General features: G+C 27.5%; 1 long non-coding RNA gene across 1 annotated transcript; it reads left to right on the top strand.

Annotated features, from left to right (window-relative positions):
• The first annotated feature begins 3,883 nt into the window (after positions 1-3,883).
• On the top strand, positions 3,884-4,339 carry LOC142242850 (uncharacterized). The gene is made up of 2 exons (XR_012724212.1): positions 3,884-4,062; positions 4,126-4,339. It is a non-coding gene; the product is annotated as an uncharacterized LOC142242850 (long non-coding RNA).
• The last annotated feature ends 11,867 nt before the right edge of the window (positions 4,340-16,206 follow it).

Consider the following 16,206-nt stretch of genomic DNA (forward strand, 5'->3'; position numbering starts at 1 on the left):
ATCAACTAACATAAGAATTAAGAAGACAATGCAAAGAAATAAAACTCAACCCTGGAATGGGCAAATGCTACCACAATCCAAGTAATTTGATTTTGGATGACAGTCTTTAGTAGAATTTTGTACGTAATCCATGGTGAAGGAAACATAAGATTCGGCCGTATATACTTGTCGTAACTAAATAATTTTATACCCACCACCATAGAATGGTGACGGGGGTATAATAAGTTTGTCATTCCGTTTGTAACACATCGAAATATCGATTTCCGACTATATAAAGTATATATATTCTTGATCAGGGAGAAATTCTAAGACGATATAACGATGTCCGGCTGGCTGTTTGTCTGTCTGTTGTAATCACGCTACAGTCATCAATAATGATCGCGCTGAAATTTTGCACAAACTCTTCTTTTGTCTGCAGGCAGGTCAAGTTTGAAGATGGGCTATATCGGTCCAGGTTTTGATATAGTCCCCATATAAACCGACCTCCCGATTTGGGGTCTTGGGCTTATAGAAATCGTAGTTTTTATCCAATTTGCCTGAAATTTGAAATCTAGAGGTATTTTATGACCATAAAGAGGTGTGCCAAAAATGGTGAGTATCGGTCCATGTTTTGGTATAGCCCCCATGTAGAACGATCTACCGATTTTACTTCTTGGGCTTATAGAAACCGCAGTTTTTATTCAAGTTACCTGAAATTGAGGTATTGTAGGACCACAAATACGTGTGCCAAAAATTATGAGTATCGGTCCATATTTTGGTATAGCCCCCATATAGACTGATCTCCCGATTTTACTTCTTGGGCTTATAGAAACCGCAGTTTTTATCCAATTTACTTGAAATTGGAAAGCGAGAGGTACTTTAGAACCGTAAATAGGTGTGCCAAAAATGGTGAGCATCGGTCCATGTTTTGGTATGGTCCCCATATAAACCGATCTCCCGATTTGGGATCTTGGGCTTATAGAAACCGTAGTTTTTATCCAATTTGCCTGAAATTGAAAATCTAGAGGTTCTTGAGGATCATCAAAAGGTGTGCCGAAAATGGTCCGTATCGTTCCATGTTTTGGTATAGCCCCCATATAGACCGATCTGCCGATTTTACATCTTGGGTTTATAGAATCCGTAGTTTATATACAATTTGGCTGAAATTGGAAATTTATAGGTATTTTAGGACCATAAAGAGGTGTGCCACAAATGGTGAGTATCGGTCCATGTTTTGGTATAGCCCCCATATAGACCGATATCCCGATTTTACTTCTTGGGCTTCTATAATCCGAAGTTTTTATCCTATTTGCCTGAAATTGGAAATCTAGAGGTATTTACGGGCCATAAAGAGGTGTGACGAAAACGGTGAGTATTGGTCCATATTTTAATATAGCCCCCATAAGAACGATCTCCCAATTTAATTCCTTAGGTTTGTAGAAACCGTAGTTTTTATCCGATTTGCCTGAAATTGTAAATATTCTGGTATTTAAGGCTCACAAAAACGTGTATCGGATTTTTTTATCGGTCCATTTGGTAATACCTCCATATAGACCGATTTCACTTCTTGAGGGTATAGAAGGCACATATATCATGAAAATTGCTTGAAACTCAATGTAAAATTTACAAATTTTACTTCTAGGGTGAAAATCTACAGATTTAAGATTTCAAATCAAGACGTTTTTTTATAATTTTCTTGCACACTTACAAGAGATGTTAATGATTCCTCTAAAACTCAAACAAAAATGGTTCTTATAAGTCCAGAATCTGATATAGTCCCCATACGTGAAATCTTTAAATCTATCTTCGGGAAGTGTCCTCAAGTCCTCAAGCCCTCCTGAAATTTCAGAGGAAACCCTAATATTTGGTTCATGGTGGTGGGTATTTAAGATTCGGCCCGGCCGAACTTACTGCTGTATATACTTGTTTTTAGTTTGATTAAAAAATTTATATGTATCAGTATGTTTTCAACTTTTTTTTCTCGGAAGTCAATAAAAATTAACAAATCATTGAGAGATCCTCTCCATCGACCTAACATATATTGAAACATGCCCTTAAGTGAGATAATATGGTCAGGTAAAAATTAGAACAAAGAATTTATTGCAAAAGGAAAGAAGACTAAATCTATTTTCGATTTTTTCCCCAAAAGAAAATGGATAAAAAACTTACAAGAAAATGTAAGCAACACAAAAACACATATGTTGCCACTAAAACAAAGATGCTATGGCATTGTATTTTTACCTTTAGATAACATCTCATTTTTATTTTGGAAAACAAAATTTAAAAAGCTCAACGCATACCAGAAAGGATAAACCACATATATCCACATAAAGATGTTTTGTAGCAAACGGAAATCACAACTTTAGCAAAATTGCGTATTTCGCACAGAGCGGTCGTTTAAGGATATAATGGAGATGTCAGAATGTCATAATAAAAACCAAAGTTTATGATAATGTCATTTTGTCACACATACACACACCCACATTCACATCACAACTACCACACTACTACAAATAAAGATGGTTGGTTTGAGGGTTCGTGATAAATACCCATTTTCTACAGACGTATAATGGATGAATTCTTTTACGAATATAAATCTAGGATATTTGCACACATATGGATAACAAAACAAAAAGGATATGCATAGATTTTGATACACAAACACACGTGTACAAATCATCTATATAAATATATGTAAACAGGACTATACAGTGTGGCTGAGTGTGGCCAACGAACTTCAGGTTGCTATTATTTCTAAATCGGTAGTCTGACAGCTGATAGATTTATTCTACTGACAGTTTATTTTATTGTCCACATGCGGCACCCATTTTGCACAGAGCTTCCGCATATCCAAATATTGATGAATGATATGACCAACACGTTCCTTTGATATCTTTAAGGTCTCTGCTATCTCGATCAACTTAATTTTACGGTCATTCAAAATCATTTTGTGGATTTTTTTGATGTTTTCGTCGGTAACCACCTCTTTCGGGCATCCACTGCGTTCACCATCCTCCGTGCTCATTTCACCACGCTTGAATTTTGCATTCCAATCAATTATTGTTGATTTCCCTGGGGCAGAGTCCGGGAAATCATTATCAAGCCAAGTTTTTGCTTCCACCGTATTTTTCCCCTTCAGAAAACAGTATTTTATCAAAACACGAAATTCCTTTTTTTCCACTTTTTTCATAATAACGGAAGTTGCTTCACAAAAGACGCTCTATCTCACAAACTAATTGACTTAAAGACGTCAAATTTTGACACGAATCATATGCATTTAATACTAGCGACGCCATCTATGTGTCATTATCAGCCAACCTGTTATCTCACAAACTAATTGACTTACACACTGGTAGAAAAATGGTTCGTACTATTAACGAACGGGCTTCGTTGATTATTTTTCGTTAATATTGCGAAATTTTTCGTTATAAGAACGAAAGTGATCGTTAATGCAACGAAATCAATCGTTAAAAGACAATTTTGTGTTTTGGTTTTTCGTTATATTAATGAAACACGTTTCGTTAATATTACGAATATTGACTTTGTAATTTTTTCAAGAATTAGAATAAACAAATTTTCCAAGATGAAATTATTACAATCATTTGCACATAGAGAGTAATTTTTGGAAACTTTTAGCCCTTAAAACAGTCGTTTTATATACTTCGAAACTGGAATTGAAAATTTCATTTATAAAACGAAAGCGATCGTTAATATAATGATATGGATCGTTAAAAAATAAATTTTATATTGTTATATTTCGTCATATTAATGAAATATGTTCATTAATAATACGAATGGGAGTTTGACTATTTCTGCCTCTGCGTTCTCTCTCTCTCTCTCTCTCTCTCTAAAACATCTCTCCATACTCTCTCTAATACGTCTGTAGCGTCAATGTAATTTGTACATACACATCTAAGCATGGCAATAAGCACATGTTTGCGTGTGCGTCTTGAAAAACAAACGGTAAAAAGTTCAACAGAAAACTTGTCTGATGGGCAAACCTTAACAACATTTACGTTCTTTTCGCTGAAGAGTGCACAGGCTCATTACAGTTTCGTTGTGAATAATAAACATAGATGGTGGGTGAGTTAAATTGGTGTTTTTTGTATATTCGCAAGAAATTTAGTGTAAATTTTTAATCTTTAGTGAAAATGCCACGGGGAAGTGAACTTTCAGATGAAGAAGGCGGAACAAATCCGTAATGAACCTTTGGATAAATGGACACGGCGATACGATTATCATTTTTTGGTCTTAGAAATTAGAGGCTTTTTTTCTTAAGTGAAAGTCACAGTATATGATTATTAAATTACTTAATTTATCAATAAATATTATTTCCTACTGTACGAGTATATAAATCCTATTTCAGAGATCTTAACAAAAAATAATACACTACCAATGACTACATTAAAATGCAATAATTGGTTGGGTTTCATTAATATAACGTTTGTGTTCATTTATACAACGTTCGCCTTTCATTCATACAATGAAAAAACTGGGTTCATACAATGAATGATTTTCGTTCATACAACGTATAAGCTGCATCCATACAATGAATAAATTTCATTCATATAACGAATAATATTCGTTAATACAACGAAAAGGCTACGTAATAGCAACGTAATTATTCGTTAATACTACGAAATGTACTCCATAAAGGGTTTCGTAAATATAACGTAAAATTACGTTATTATAACGAAATGCTACGTTGGCTGACTTTTAATGAAGAATTTCGTTAATACAACCTAGAAATTTATCGTATTAACGAAACTTTTTCTACCAGTGCAGACGTCAAATCGGATCGAGCGAAATTTGCTTCACCAAGAGGCTCCGGAGGTCAATTCTGGGGACCGGTTTATATGGGGGCTATATATAATTATGGACCGACATGGACCAATTTTTGCGTGGTTGTTAGTGACCATATATTAACACTACGTACCAAATTTCAACCGGATCGCATGAAATTTGCTTCTCTAAAAGGCTCCGCAAGCCAAATTTTGGGGGTCGGTTTATATGGGGGCTATAGGTAAAAGTGGTCCAAAATGGCCCATTTACAATACCATCGGACCTACATCAATAACAACTACTTTTGCAAAGTTTCAAGTCGATAGCTTTTCGTTCGGAATTTAGCGTGACTTCGATCCACTCAGAATTTCACCACGACCCAGAATATATATACTCTATGGGGTCTTAGAGCAATATTTCGATGTGTTACAATCGGAATGACAAAGTTAATATACCCCCATCCTATGGTGGAGGGTATAAAAACAAAAATGCAAAACTTGGTTACATTACATGTCAGCCACCCCGTATATGTACATTTATAAATTTAAATAAATATGAATATGTAGCATCCATACGTGTTCGCACATATGGGTGTCTGTGCGTGTATGCGTGATGCTGTATGTCTTTATTTACCAACAACCGCATTGCTATAACAATAAAAGGAAATGTGTTAAGAAAACAACAACAACAACAATGAAAAGAAAACAAAAACGAGTGTTAAGGATTTCTTTGTGCATTTCTAAGGATTTCGCAGCTCATACTTTTTGTTTGTTCGTTTTGTTTTTCTTCTCATAACTTTTTTGCTTCGCTTCGTTTCACTTTACAACGTTCTTCATTTCTGTGCGGTTTTCTCGCTTTTGAACCACATGCAAGAAAAGTTTTTTTTATATGTTTTTCTTATTTTTATTACTCATCCTCATTTAAAATCAAGACAGAAAATTCGAAATACTTTACTTTCGTTCCGCTAAAATTGGTCGTACTTTTAGAGTACATGCAAATATTCGCGAAAGCACAATTCTTCGTGTATTCACATCATTGTCTGTGGGTAAATTCTATATGAATATGTATGAGGATCGACGAAAACAAAGCAAGAGCAACAAATTGAAAAAATAAGACAAAATAAAACCAAATATCGTATATACGACGGTAAGTTTGTCCGGGCCGAATCCTAATTAATGCCCATCACCATAGACCATGGACCGCATGTGAGAATTTGTTGAAAATTTTCCTTCTAGTGGATTACATGACATTTAGAAAATACGCTCGTTTGTTTAACCCGAATTGTGCTGCAATTATTTTTTCGAATTTTGAAATGTCAATGGTATGTTTATCAGCGATCAACACGAAAAGATTTAGTGACAGTCTAATGTGTGTGACCCTAGTACTGCGATGGTTAAAATTACGTTTGGGAGGAAAGTATTTTTTATACCACACTGTAGAACGGTGTGTTATAAGTTAGTGCATATGTTCGCAAAATTGCAAGGAGACGAGATAGACATATTGTGTCTTTGGCAATATTGCCCAGGGCCGGCCCCTGAGTTCATCTGTCCATGTCCGTCCGTCCATCCGTCTGTCTGTGAATACATTTCTTTAATCAAAGTCCTGGTCGCCATTTTATTCCAATCGACTTCAAATTTAGCACAAGTATGTATTTTGGGTCAGAATCAGGGCAGACAATTTTGCCGATTTATCGACATTTTGACGATTTTTTACTCAAAAAATAACAAATGCCGATTTACCGACTTTTGCCCCAAAATTAACGATATCAGCTCCGTTAAAAAATTTTGACTAGAAGCATTTCGTTTACACGTTTAGAGCCAGCATAAGAGATAATGCATTTGACAGTTGTAAGAGAGAGAATTTGCAAGTTTCTGCTGGAGATATCATACAAGTAGGAGCTATACCTCATTTTATATCTACAGTATTAGTATCACGATTGCCACTCGTGCCAAAAATAATCCAACAAAATTTGAAGAAAATTTTACCAATAGTCTACCAAATTTTGTCAAATTTTTATTTCTATTGAAAATTTTGTGAAAATTTTTTCCATAGAAAATTCGGCCAAAATTTTATTTCTATAGAAAATTTTGTCAAAATTTTATTTCTATAGAAGATTTACTCAAAATTTTATTTATATAAAAAATTTAATCAAAATTTTATATCTATTGTAAATTTTGTCAAAATTTTATTTCCATTGAAAATTTTGTCAAAATTTTATTTCCATAGAATATTTTGTCAAAATTTTATTTCTATAAAATTTTGTCAAAATTTTATTTCTATAAAATTTTGTAAAAATTTTAAAACCATACATTGACTAAACTACAAGTGTAGCTTAACCAACAGAGGAAAAGAATCTTTGTCAAATTTATTTGGGCAAAGCCCTATAGACTGCACGATGGTTGGATGGACGCACGTTTCGGAATTACCTTTTCTTTTCCTCTGTTGGTTAAGCTACACTTGTAGTTTAGTCAATGTATGGTTTTAAGCTGCAATAAAATGCTTAAAGAACAAAACCAACAATAACAAAACAAAAAGAATGGAAAAAGAGGAGGAACCACGCTCAAAATAAACCCAGCCAACTGAATTCAAATCGATGATTTGACAGTGGCATAGGAAAAGATATATGTTTGTTTTGAATTTATTTCGGCATAAGCCGGCTATCAATGTACAACCTTTTTCCGGGAGGTTCAAGTGTGGTTTATTGTTGGGTTTAATGAACTGCCAGAATTTATTCTGATAATTGGTTGATAGTTTTGCTGCAGTAGAGGATGCTGATGAGGAATGTGGTAAAACCAACAATAACAAAACAAAAAGAATGGAAAATTTTATTTCTATAGAAAATTTTGTCAAAATTTTATTTCTATAGAATATTTTGTCAAAATTTTATATCTATAGAAAATTTTGTCAAAATTTTATTACTATAGAAAATTTTGTTTCTATAGAAAATTTTGTCAAAATGGTATTTCTATAGAAAATTTTATCAAAATGTTATTTCTGTAGAATATTTTGTCAAAATTTTATGTCCATAGAAAATTATGTCAAAATTTTATTTCTATAGAAATTTGTTCAAAATTTTATTTCAATGGAAAATTTTGTCAAAATGTTATTTCCATAGAAAATTATGTCAAAATTTTGTTTCTATAGAATATTATGTCAAAATTTTATTTCCATAGAAAATTATGTCAACATTTTATTTCTTTAAAAAATTTTGTCAACATTTTATTTCTATTGAAAATTTTGTCAAAATTTTATTTCCATAAAAAATTATGTTAAAATTTTATTTCTATAGAAATTTGTTCAAAATTTTATTTCAATGGAAAATTTTGTCAAAATGTTATTTCCAAAGAAAATTTTATCAAAATGTTATTTCTGTAGAAAATTTTGTCAAAATTTTATTTCCATAGAAAATTATGTCAAAATTGTATTTCTATAGAAATTTGTTCAAAATTTTATTTCAATGGAAAATTTTGTCAAAATGTTATTTCAATGGATAATTTTGTCAAAATGTTATTTCCATAGAAAATTATGTCAAAATTTTGTTTCTATAGAAAACTTTGTCAACATTTTATAGAAAATAGAAAATTATGTCAAAATTTTATTTCTTTAAAAAAAATTTTTCAAAAATATAATTTCTATTGAAAATTTTGTCAAAATTTTATTTCTATTTTGCCAAATTTTTTTTTCTGTAGAAAAATTTGTCAAAATTTTTCCAAATTTTATTTCTACAGAAAATTTTGTCTAAATTTTATTAATATAGAAAATTTGTCAAAATGTTATTTCTATTGAAAATTTTGCCAAATTTCTTTTTCTGTAGAAAATTTTGTCAAAATTGTATATGTGTAGAAATTTTTGCAAAACTTTATTTCTACAGAAAATTTTGTCTAAATTTTATTAATATAGAAAATTTTGTCAAAATTTTATTTCTATTCAAAATTTTGCCAAAATTTTATATGTGTAGAAAATTTTGCCAGATTTTATTTGTACAGAAAATGTGGCCAAAATTTTATTTCTATGGGAAATGTTCTCAAAATCTTAGTTCTGCAGAAAATTTTGCCAAAATTTTATTTCCATGGAAAATTATGTCAAAATTTTATTTCTATAGAAAATTTGGTCAAAATTTTATTTCCATAAAAATTTATGTCAAAATATTATTTCTATGGAAAATTGTGTCTAAATTTTATTTATAAAAAAAAATTAGTGAAAATATTGAAAATTTTGCCTTTTCTTTTCTGTAGAAAATTTTGTCAAAATTTTATATGTGTCGAAAATTTGCCAAAATTTTATTTCTACCGAAAATGTTGTCATTTTGACAACATTTTCGATGGAAAATATTGTCAAAATTATATTTCTGTAAAAAAATATTGTAAAAATTTTATTTCCAGAGAGAATTTTGTCAATATTTTATTTCCATATTTGTCAAAATTTTATTTCTATAGAAAATATTGTCAAAATTTTATTTCTATTGAAAATTTTGTCAAAAGGTTATTTCTGTAGAAAATTTTGCCTAAATTTTATTAACATAGAAAATTTTGCCAATTTTTTTTCTACAGATAATTTTGTCCAAATTTTATTTATATTAAAAATTTTTGCAAAATTTGTTTTAGCAGAAAATTTTGTCAAAATTTTATATGTGTAGAAAATTTTGCCAAATTTTATTCCTACAGAAAATTTTGTCAAAATTTTATTTCTATGGAAAATTTCGACAAAATGTTTTTGCTGTACAAAATTTTGTCAAAATTTTATTTCCATAGAAAATTATGTCAAAATTTTATTTCTATAGAAAATTTTGTCAAAATTTTATTTCTATCGAAAATTTTGTAAAAATTTTATTTCTATAGAAAACTTTCTCAAAACTTTTTATCTGTAGAAAATTTTTTCAGATTTTTATTTTATAGAACATTCTTGCAATAATTTATTTCTAGAGAACATTTTTTCTATAGTAAATTCTGGCAGAACTTTATTTCTAGTAAATTTGTTGCAAAACTTTAAAAACAAATTTTTTTGCAAAATGTCATTTCTATAGAAGATTTTGTTAAAAATGTATTTCTATAGAAAATTGTATCGCTTAATTAGAGGGTCAATCAACACATATGTTACGTAAATATTAAAAATCTTTATTTTTAATTTTAAATAAAAATCTTACTGAATTGCTAACTATATATTAAAAAATTAATTTTATATTATTTTTTGAATTGCATAGCATAGCATTGCATTATATGTATTTTTATACCCACCATCATAGAATGGTGAGGGGGGTATAATAAGTTTGTCATTCCGTTTGTAACACATCGAAATATCGATTTCCGATTACATAAAGAATATATATTCTTGATCAGGGAGAAATTCTAAAATTCTAAGCATGTCCATCTGTCCGTCTGCCTGTCTGTTGTAATCACGCTACAGTCTTCAATAATTCAACTATCGTCCTGAAATTTGGCATAGGATCGTGTTTTGTCTGCACTCAGACCAAGTTCGAAAATGGGCTATATAGGTACAGGTTTTGATATAGCTCCCATATAAACCGATCGCCCGATTTGGAGTCTTGGGCTTATAGAAACCGTAGATTTTATCCAATTTTCCATGAAATTAGAAATCTTGAATTATTCTAGGACCATAAAGAGGTGTGCCGAAAATGGTGAGTATCGGTCCTTGTTTTGTTATAGCCCCTATATTGACCGATCTCCCGATTTTACTTCTTAGGCTTCTAGAATCCGTAGTTTTTATCTAATACGTGTGAAATTGGAAATCTAGAGGTATTCTAGGATCATAAAGAGGTGTGCCGAATATGTTGTGTATCGGTACAGGTTTGGATATAGCCCCCTTATAAACCGCCCCTCCGATTTGGTGTTTAGATTCTAGAAGTTCAATTAGATGTGCTGAATATTGTGTATATCCCTCCATGTTTTTGGCAGAGCCCCATTAGACCGATCTCCCGATTTAACTCCTAGGATTTCTATTTTTTTTATCCGATTTGCCACAAATTGTAAATATACTAGCATTTTAGACCAACAAACAAGTGTATATGATTTAGTTTTTATCGGTCCATTTGGTAAGGCCTCCATATAGACCGATTTCATATCTTGAGGGTACAGAAGGTGCACTGATCATGAAAATTGCTTGAAACTGAATGTAAAATTTCCAGATTTTACTTCTCGTAATCATTTAAATAATTGGGATAAAAATCTACAGATTTTTTCAGATTTCAAATCAAGGCGCTTACAAGAGATGTTTATGATTCCTCTAAAACTGAACCAAAAAATGGTTCTTATAAATCCAGAATCTGATCTAGTCTTCATAGGTAAAATCTGTACATTTATCTTCGGGAAGCGTACTGGTTGAACTGATCTGCTTCGGAAAATATCTGTGAAATGTTCAAAGGAAAATATAATATTTTATTCATGGTGGTGGGTATTTAAGATTCGACCCGGCCGAACATACTGTTGTATATACTTGTTTTTTTTTTAATTGTCCAAGGGACTCCATTTGACTGCAGTTATTTCTTACTTGTTTAAATATCAATTAGTTCAATTTCAATTCAAGTACCCCAATTTTATATGTATCACAAATATTTTAAACTTCTACACATTCATCTGTTACAAAGTGTAATTAAATAACTACATAAATTATGGGCTTGAAAACCAAATGTAATAAATAAAAACAAATACGAGCAGGCATATGTTGGCACCATGCCACATAGAAGGATTCCATATTTATGGCCAACTTAGTTCATATTTATAATTCAATTTTGATATGCTATTTAATAATGTATGAGAGATCGTTACATCAAACAAATGTGAGGAGAAACTCATACATGAAATTAATTTCATTTTTATTTTTGGTCTCCTACACATAGGCCACCATCGTATGTGTATGCATACATATATATTGTTAAAGAGGATAATTTACATTTGTGATTCACATATAATTTCATATTTCCAAATTTTCAATTCAGCGCTTAATACTCGAGTCTTTTTTTTTTTTTTTTTTGAAAATATTTTATATAAAATTTTGCTACCAATACCAGAAAACATTATTTGTAGCATCATTTTGTTGATTTAGCCTTAGTAGAGAAGAATATACACTAATAGAAAAAGTTTCGTTATATTTAACGAAATGTGTCATTAAAAGTGATTCAATGAAACAAATTCGTTAATACAACGAAATTTTTCGTTATTATAACAAATTTTCTTTTAACCCACGTAACATTTCGTACTATTAACACCCAGAATGAGGCAAGATCGTTATATGGTGTCCTTGCCAATAATGCTCAGGACCGGCCACTCGTGACAAAAATCTACTAAAATAAAACAAAAAATATTATTTTATTTTAACCAAAAGAGGAAAAGTATGCTTGTCAAAATTGTAGTTTAGTCAATGCATGGCTTTAAGCTGAGATCAAAAACAAAAATAACGATTGAAGAGAAGCCAACAATAACAAACAAAACAAATGAAGATAGAGGAGGCACGCTCAAAAACAAACCCAGTCAACTATATTCCAATCGATGATTTGAGTTTGACAAAGGAAAAGAGATATGCTTGCAAATTTGTTTAGGTAGTAGCCGACTATCAAACCCTTTTTCGGAAGGTTCAAGTGTAATTCACTTTGGTTTGAGTGAATTACCCGAATTTATTCTGATAATTGGTTGATAGTTTTGCTGCAAGTAGAGGATGCTGATGAGGAATGTGGTAATTCCGTAACAGCTGTACATCCAACCATCTTGCAGTCTATAGGGCTTTGCCCAAATAAATTTGACAAGCATACTTTTCCTCTTTCGGTTAAACTACACTTGTAGTTTAGTCAATGCATGGCTTTAAGCTGAGATCAAAAACCAAAATAAAAAATTTTTGGCAAAATTTTATTTCTACAGAATATTTTGGAAAAATTTTATTTCTATAGAAAATTTTGTCAAAATTTTATTTATATAGAAAATTTTTTCAAAATTTTATTTCTATAGAATATTTTGTTAAAATTTTATTTCTATAGAAAATTTTGTCAAAATTTTATTTATATTGACAATTTTATTTCTATAGAAAATTTTATTTCTGAAGAAAATTTTGTCAAAATTTTATTTCTATAAAAAATGTTGTCAACATTTAATTTCTATAGAAAATTTTGTCACAATTTTATTTCTATAGAAAATTTTTGGCAAAATTTTATTTCTATAGAAATTTTGTCAATATTTTGTTTGTACAGCAAATTTTGTCACAATTTTATTTCTAGATACAATTTTGCCAAAATTGTATTTCTGCAGAAAAAGTTGTCAAAAAATTTTTTTTCTATAGAAAATGTTGTCAAAATTTTATTTCTATAGAAAATTTTGTCAAACTTTTATTTCTATAGAAAATTTTGTCAAAATTTTATTTCTATAAAACATTTTGGCAAAATATTATTGCTATGGAAAAAATTGTCACAATTTTAGTTCTTTAGCAAATGTTTTCAAACTTTTATTTCTATAGAATATATTGGTAAAATTTTATTTCTATAGAAAAATTTTGTCAAAATTTTATTTCTATAGAACATTTTGTCAAAATTTTATTCCTATAGAAAATTTGTTCAAAATTTTATTTCTATAGAAATTTTGTCAATATTTTGTTTGTATAAAAAATTTTGTCAAACTTTCATTTCTATAGAAAATTTTGTCAAAATTTTATTTCTATAGAACATTTTAGTAAATTTTTTTTTTATAGAAAATTTTTGTTATTTTTTTTTCATTAGAAAATTTTGTCAAAATTTTATTTCTATAGATAATTTTGAAAATTTTTTCCCTAGAAAATTTTTTCAACATTTTATTTCTATAAAAAATTTTGTTAAAATTTTATTTTTATAAAAAATTTTGTTAAACTTTTATTTCTATAAAAAATTTTGTCAATATTTTATTTGTATATAGTATTTTGAAAAATTTTTATTTTTATGGAAAATTTTCCCAATTTTCTTTCTATAGAAAATTTTGTCAAAATTTTATTTCTATAGAATTTTTTTTTCAAAATTTAAAATTTTATTTCTATAAAAAATTTTGTCAAATTTTTATTTCTATAGAAAATATTGTCAAAATTTTATTTCCATAGAAAATTTTATCAAAATTTTATTTCTATAGAACATTTTGGTAAAATTTTATTTTTATAGACAATTTTCTCAATTTCTTTTCTATAGAAAATTTTGTCAAAACTTTATTTCTATAGATTTTTTTTTTTTTCAAAAATTTAAATTTTATTTCTATTGAAAATTGTCAAAATTTTATTCTTATAGAAAATGTTGTCAAATTTTATTTCTGAAGAAAATTTTGTCAAAATTTTATTTCTATAAAATTTTTTGGCAAAATTTTATTTCTATAGAAAATTTTGTCACAATTTTATTTCTATAGAAAATTTTTGACAAAATTTTATTTCTATAGAAAAATTTGTCAATATTTTGTTTGTACAGCAAATTTGGTCACAATTTTATTTCTAGAGAAAATTTTGCCAAAATTGTATTTCTACAGAAAAAGTTGTCAAAAAATTTTTTTTTCTATAGAAAATGTTGTCAAAATTTTATTTCTATAGAAAATTTTGTCAAACTTTTATTTCTATAGAAAATTTTGTCAAAATGTTATTTCTATAGAAAATTTTGGTAAAATATTATTTCTATAGAAAAAATTGTCAAAATTTTAGTTCTTTAGCAAATGTTTTCAAACTTTTATTTCTATAGAATATATTGGTAAAATTTTATTTCTATAGAAAAATTTTGTCAAAATTTTATTTCTATAGAACATTTTGTCAAAATTTTATTCCTATAGAATATTTGTTCAAAATTTTATTTCTATAGAAATTTTGTCAATATTTTGTTTGTATAAAAAATTTTGTCAAATTTTCATTTCTATAGAAAATTTTGTCAAAATTTTATTTCTATAGAACATTTTGGTAAATTTTTTTATAGAAAATTTTTGTAATTTTTTTTCATTAGAAAATTTTGTCAAAATTTTATTTCTATAGAAAATTTTGAAAATTTTTTCCCTAGAAAATTTTTTCAACATTTTATTTCTATAAAAAATTTTGTTAAAATTTTATTTTTATAAAAAATTTTCCCAATTTTCTTTCTATAGAAAATTTTGTCAAAATTTTATTTCTATAGAATTTTTTTTTTTTCAAAATTTAAAATTTTATTTCTATAAAAAATTTTGTCAAATTTTTATTTCTATAGAAAATGTTGTCAAAATTTTATTTCCATAGAAAATTTTATCAAAATTTTATTTCTATAGAACATTTTGGTAAAATTTTATTTTTATAGACAATTTTCTCAATTTCTTTTCTATAGAAAATTTTGTCAAAATTTTATTTCTATAGATTTTTTTTTTTCAAAAATTTAAATTTTATTTCTATTGAAAATTGTCAAAATTTTATTCTTATAGAAAATGTTGTCAAATTTTTATTTCTATAGAAAATTTTATTTCTGAAGAAAATTTTGTCAAAATTTTATTTCTATAAAAATTTTTGGCAAAATTTTATTTCTATAGAAAATTTTGTCACAATTTTATTTCTATAGAAAATTTTTGACAAAATTTTATTTCTATAGAAAAATTTGTCAATATTTTGTTTGTACAGCAAATTTTGTCACAATTTTATTTCTATAGAAAATTTTGCCAAAATTGTATTTCTACAGAAAAAGTTGTCAAAAAAATTTTTTTTCTATAGAAAATGTTGTCAAAATTTTATTTCTATAGAAAATTTTGTCAAACTTTTATTTCTATAGAAAATTTTGTCAAAATTTTATTTCTATAGAAAATTTTGTCAAAATTTTATTTCTATAGAAAATTTTGGTAAAATATTATTTCTATAGAAAAAATTGTCAAAATTTTAGTTCTTTAGCAAATGTTTTCAAACTTTTATTTCTATAGAATATATTGGTAAAATTTTATTTCTATAGAAAAATTTTGTCAAAATTTTATTTCTATAGAACATTTTGTCAAAATTTTATTCCTATAGAATATTTGTTCAAATTTTTATTTCTATAGAAATTTTGTCAATATTTTGTTTGTATAAAAAATTTTGTCAAACTTTCATTTCTATAGAAAATTTTGTCAAAATTTTATTTCTATAGAACATTTTGGTAAATTTTTTTTTATAGAAAATTTTTGTAATTTTTTTTTTTCATTAGAAAATTTTGTCAAAATTTTATTTCTATAGAAAATTTTGAAAATTTTTTCCCTAGAAAAATTTTTCAACATTTTATTTCTATAAAAAATTTTGTTAAAATTTTTTTTTATAAAAAATTTTGTTAAACTTTTATTTCTATAAAAAATTTTGCCAATATTTTATTTGTATATAGTATTTTGAAAAATTTTTATTTTTATGGAAAATTTTCCCAATTTTCTTTCTATAGAAAATTTTGTCAAAATTTTATTTCTATAGAATTTTTTTTCAAAATTTAAAATTTTATTTCTATAAAAAATTTTGTCAAATTTTTATTTC

This window comes from Haematobia irritans, chromosome 1 (genome assembly GCF_050003625.1).
Source record: "Haematobia irritans isolate KBUSLIRL chromosome 1, ASM5000362v1, whole genome shotgun sequence".
Classification (NCBI taxonomy): Eukaryota; Metazoa; Arthropoda; class Insecta; order Diptera; family Muscidae; genus Haematobia; species Haematobia irritans.